Genomic DNA, 5765 nt, shown 5'->3' with positions numbered 1-5765 from the left:
ACCCAGTCACCTTCCTACTAAGAGATGAAATAATGTGAGGACACCCCTGTGAATCGGACTGTTTCCCTTAGTGGTTAATAAACCTTTTCAAAAGCCCCTTCTCCTCGTTAACAATTCAGCCAAAGCCTGACTCTGTGCAATCAGTGCTTCATTTGCCTGTGTTCAATTTTTAACCAAAGGGTGGGAGAAGAGCAAAAAAGGATCAAACTCTCGCTGAAGGATCAATGAGCAGCAGGAAAACAAATTAAAAAAAAAATGTTCTAGGGAACACATCCATTCCCCAGTTTGCTCATTACTACACCTGGGAGCCTGTGATTTTATATCACTGTCAGCGTTTGCGATCAATATCTGCCAATGATTTGTTGCGTCTGGGACCCTCCCTCGCTGTAAACTTGTTGGTGAGAAGCAGGAAGGGGGGTGAGAGCAGCGGAGGCAGCTGAAAGGGGTTGATTAGTTGGTATTCTTGGAGAATTGTTTGAAGTAGTCACACAGCTCTAATAACCAACCATGGAAAAGAGACGGCTAAGGGGAGATATGACTGAGGTCTATAAAATCATGACTGGTGTAGCGAAAGTAGATAAGGAAGTGTTGTTTACTCCTTCTCATAACACAAGAACTAGGGGCCACCAAATGAAATTAATAGGCAGCAGGTTTAAAACAAATAAAAGGAAGTATTTCTTCACACAACGCACAGTTAACCTGTGGAACTCCTTGCCAAAGGATGTTGTGAAGGACAAGACTATAACAGGGTTCAAAAAAGAACTAGATAAATTCATGGAGGATAGGTCCATCAATGGCTATTAGCCAGGATGGGCAGGGATGGTGTCCCTAACCTCTGTTTGCCGGAAGCTGGGAATGAGCGACAGGGGATGGATCACTTGATGATTATCTGTTCTGTTCATTCCCTCTGGGGCACCTGGCACTAGCCACTGTCGGAAGACAGGATACTGGGCTAGATGGACCCTTGGTCTGACCCAGTAGGGCCGTTCTTATGTTATGTTCATTTCTTCTCCAAGGTCTGAAGACACTTCACCCACATAGAGCAAGGGGTAGAGCAGGAGGAGGGTGTGAAAACGACAAAATACATTTTTTAAAAAATCAGTCAACGCTTGCAGGGGGTCTCCCAGAACATCCTGTCTCATCAGTATCTGCCTTTAGATTATAAGTAATTTGGGGCAGGGACTGTCTATTTGTTCCATGTACACAGCCAAGAATGTAGCTGGTGTTTAATAATAAATCTGGCACCGGCCCAAGGGGCAAGAGCAGAGAATAAAGAACCGCCTGGTAAATGTTCTTGCTCCCAAACAAAATGCAACGTTCTTCATTTGGGAGGGCAGGCTCAGCAAAGGGTCTTGCATCCTTCAGTTTGTTAGTGGCAAACCCAGGAAGCTATGTGCTGCAGAAGGGTTTGACGGGTGGACTTTGAGATACTGAAGTTCACTGCTCAGAGGACACTTTGATAAATCTGCATTGGAACTCTTCAGAATCATTGCAGTGGAGAACTTGGGGCTATGGGGGGATCTTGGGGCTATGGGGGACAACAATTTCAGTGGAATCCCTGGGAAAGCAGGTTGGCCTCACAACCTCATTGCTCAGCTGGAGGAGTCGTACAGACAAGCGATCGACCACTCTGAGATCGGGACATGGAAAGCAGATTAAAACCAAGAGCAACTCGCCCCTGTGCTGGGGCTCCCAGTCCTGGTTGACCAGACTGATCCACAGATTAGCCAATAGCAGCAAAGCTCTTGGTGCCCAGTAACTAGTTGAGTGCAACAGACAGACTTGGCTGTGATACCACTTGGGGTCTGGTGTTCAGCGCTTCATCTACAATAGAATGTGAGCACTGGAGCTGGTTGGATGTTCTACAGCCACACTTAAAAAAAAAAAAAAAAAAGGAATTTTTTTGTCAAAAATGTTCTGTTCTGTTTGATTCAACCACAGAAAATGGGAAAACAAAAAAATGTTTTGGTTTAAAATGTTTGTTTGGCTTTCAAAAACTGATTTTTTTTTAAGGAAGACTCCATTTTTTTTAAAACTAAAAATGATCTTAGAAAACCAACCTTTTTTCGGTCTCCGGTTTGCGTTGAAAAAAATTGGAAAAACTTTTGCAGGAAAATTTGAAAAAAAAACCCACAACAACATTTCCTTCAATTCCCATCAAAGATATTGGCGATCTTTGGAGCCGCTCTCATTGGTACCATCTTATTCCAGCTTCCGCTAGAATTCACCAGTCACGGGGAGCAAAGCAGGCCCAGCTGTTCTGCTGGCCAGACTGGCTGTTGAAGTCAATGGGAATCTTTCTGCTGATTTCAGTAGGCCCAGTAAAACCAAAAGCAGCAGCTTAGAGCCAGGGTATGGCTGTAAGGAAAAGTGGTGAGGTTTTGCCTTGTGGGTGGATCCCCCAACTCATTTACCAGGGAGGGTTCCATGCTCTGAGCATTTGCCTACAATCTCTCCCTGGTACTTCTATAATCCAGGGATGGGGTATTCATCCCACACTAGCCCTGAGTGGGCTAATGTGGGCCAGAAAGGGCCCATTAATCTTATATGTTGCACCTGGAGGGCAGCGAGTGGTTGATAAAGATTAATTGCAGATGAAGCCAAGATGGGGCAGGAGGGAGGCTAGGATTATAAAGCCAGGAAGTGAGACCTGGAGAAGGGCCCTGCAGTTACTCTCTGGAGGAAAGGGAGTTGGTCAGGGATAAGGAGGATGGCTGGGGGCGGAGTAAGTCCTGGGCCTCCTGTCCTGGCCTAGGGAGATTGGCAAGAGGCATGAAGTATGCATGGGGAGTAGACCGTGGTAAACCCAGACATAGACCAGGAGCTCGGAACAGCCCAGGGAATGGGACTGAGCAGGCCTGGGTTGTTAGTGATAGGGTCCCTGGGCTGGAACCAGGAGTGGCGGGTGGGCCCGGGTTCCCCTACCACCCACTGGGAAGTGGCACAGGATCCAGAAGTGGGACGGAGACTGTCCAAGGTGGCATCCAGACAGCTTGTCCAGTGGCACATTGATACCTTAGACGCTGGAAGGAGGGCCCCGAGTCACAATGAGGGAGCGCTTTGAGTCATGAAGAGAGAGAGACCACGGCAGGGCAAGATCTAGCCAGGAGGAAGTGCAACTGTGGTGAGTGGAGCCCTTTACAGGCACCATCACCATAATATCTGAGCACCTCCCAATCATTAATGTAGTCATCCTCACGACACCCGTGTGAGACCAGGCAGTGCTATTATCCCCATTGTACAGAGGGGAAACTGAGGCAAACAGAGGCTACGTGACTTGCCCACAGTCACATAGGGAGTCTGTGCCAAGGCGGGGCACTGAATTTGGGCCTCCCACATGCTTAGGGTAGTGTGCTAATCACTGCCCCATCCTTCCTCTCAACCCTGGGAACAGGGGGTGGATGACTTGACCCTTCCACAACAGCTGTGCCCTGTGAAGCAGTGACCCCAAGTTCCCTGACCCAAATCTGTCCCCCCCCCCCTCCCCTCCCAGACCATGATACGCACACAGTAAAGCCAGAGGCGGTGTGTGAAAATGATCCCAGCTTTATGCCTTGCCCAACGGGATCTCTCACTGGTCAAATCCTCAGCCCAGCGCCCCGTGGTAGCAGGGCTGCTAGAGCAGGTCCATGAGATCTGGGGCTAGGACATCCCGGTAGAGTTTCTGCACAAGTAAGGGACTTCCTGTGCCATTAGCTCATGGGATACCCTGGGGGCAGGGGGCAGAGAGTGCTGAGGGACTCCTCCATGTAGCAAGGTTGGACCGAGCTGGGAGGAATCTCTGCCGTGATGTGGTTGGAATCATTGCTATGACTCGCGTGGAACTGGTGTGTTTGCAATGGTGCTGGCAACCTTTGGGTAAGGCTAGGAGCATGTGAGTGTGTGGCTGGAGAGTGATTGGAAAGGGGAGCAGGTGCTCAAGGTTCCCACCGCCGGTGATGGCCACTGCTGCTTTCTCTGCCACTGAGGGGCCAGAGAAAAGTGCTGCCGTAGGGCAAAGGGATTGTCTCCTGCCTCTTGCCAGCAGCCTCGCTCCGACAAGGACTCGAACCACCCCAAGCCTGAAGCAAGGTTGACGTCCCTTCCTGGCAGCCTCTGGCGTTGCACTTGCTGGACGTGAGGCGTGCCCATGGCTGGCTCAGTGGAGAGCAGGAAAGAATAATTGGCTGACCCCATCTAGCTAGAATTCTTCACTATAAGGAATGTCAGAATGTCAGTGGGTGGATTTAGGGTCGATTCACAGACAGGGAAGCTCGGGGGGGGCTTTGAGTTCAGGTCCTGAGCTCAGTCTTCCCTCTCTTTGTACCAGAGGGAGCTGAGAACACCTTGGAGGTAACATGCTAAGCCCCTGACTGACGGAGAGGTTTGTATCACTTGTGAATGCCCCCGACGCACACATCTGGCTTGTTTTTTAGAGTAGGACGACTGGTTCTGAAGAGAGCCAGAACAGCATGGCCAAGCGGGCGCCTTGAGGAGAGGCCTTTGTGAATGATGGGGTGGCTGGGGAGATGAAAAGGGGAGTTAAAAAAGGAGACCTTGAAGGATTTCCTGTAAATAGACGGTAGCATGAATAAAATCACAGTGCGTCTCTGTTCTTACTACTACCCTCCTTTATTATTTCCATTACGGTACCACCCCTAACCCGCCGCCAGGATCAGGAACCCGTTCTGCAGGACACTGTACAGACACAGCAGTAGATGCTAACAACCGACTTACTCCTTTTGATCTCATTCAGCTACGACTGCAGCAACCCCATTGGAAAGAGCAGGCCATGGGTTGCCTTGCCTAGCGGTCGGGAGGAGAGGCTGGCTTAATAGTCGGAAGGGAGGAGACTGCAGGTGAGAGAAACCATCTTAAACAAAGAATGCATCTTGCAGTCTTCTTTCCACCTTTTTGCTGGCCAGCCTGGCCAGGACACATCACAGAGATCAAATCGCTTGGTTTCTTTGTCTCTTAAGGTGCAGGATAAAGATGGAGTCTCTCTCTCCTCCTTATTAATTTAATTGGGGTCAATACACCCTTCCCTTCAAACACAGCACTGGATTGGTTTATAGATAAAGGTAGAGATGGTTATAAGCAAATAAAAAGTGAAAACACACGTCTAATAGTCTAAAACTTGTAGCCATCGCTACCTTGGTCTCTTTTACTTGGTGTCACTTTATCCATGTGCTTCTGTGAACAAACCTGTTTAACTTTTATTACAAACCAATCCAGTGCTGTGTTTGAAGGGAAGGATGTATCTTCCCCCCCTCCTTCCCCCCGTCAGTTAAATTAATAAGCTGTGATGCACTGATTCTTTAACAGAGCAGCAAACTGAGTATCTTCTGTGAATGCTGATGGTGCATGGCAGGGAAACATCCCTGAGGAGCTCGGGGGCTGGAGTTCACTGATTGTTACCTGCGAGGCGAGGGCTGGGCCGGGAGAGCCTGGAGGTGTTAGCCGGTGAGGAAGACAGATGGGTGTGGCAGTGTAGTCTGAGGCTTTGGACCACTGCTCGATTGGCTACCAGTCTTAGACGTGTTTTCACTTGTATTTGCTTGTAACCAAAACCATACTCCGCTTTTGGGGGGCTCTGGACCAGGCCCTCAATTTGAGACAATATACGGGATCTCCTCTTTTTACCTTCAATTGGTTTCATTACTGTGATTGAAAAAAGAGAAGGTAAGATTAGTTTGTAATGCCCACACCCCAGATGGAATCCCAGCCCTACTGAAGGCAACAGGAGTTTTTGCCATTGACTTCAGTAGGGCCAAGATTTCACTCCC

This window comes from Emys orbicularis, chromosome 8 (assembly GCF_028017835.1).
Source record: "Emys orbicularis isolate rEmyOrb1 chromosome 8, rEmyOrb1.hap1, whole genome shotgun sequence".
NCBI classification, from domain to species: Eukaryota; Metazoa; Chordata; order Testudines; family Emydidae; genus Emys; species Emys orbicularis.
The sequence above is the reverse complement of the archived record's forward strand: the minus strand, read 5'-3'. Positions refer to the sequence as shown.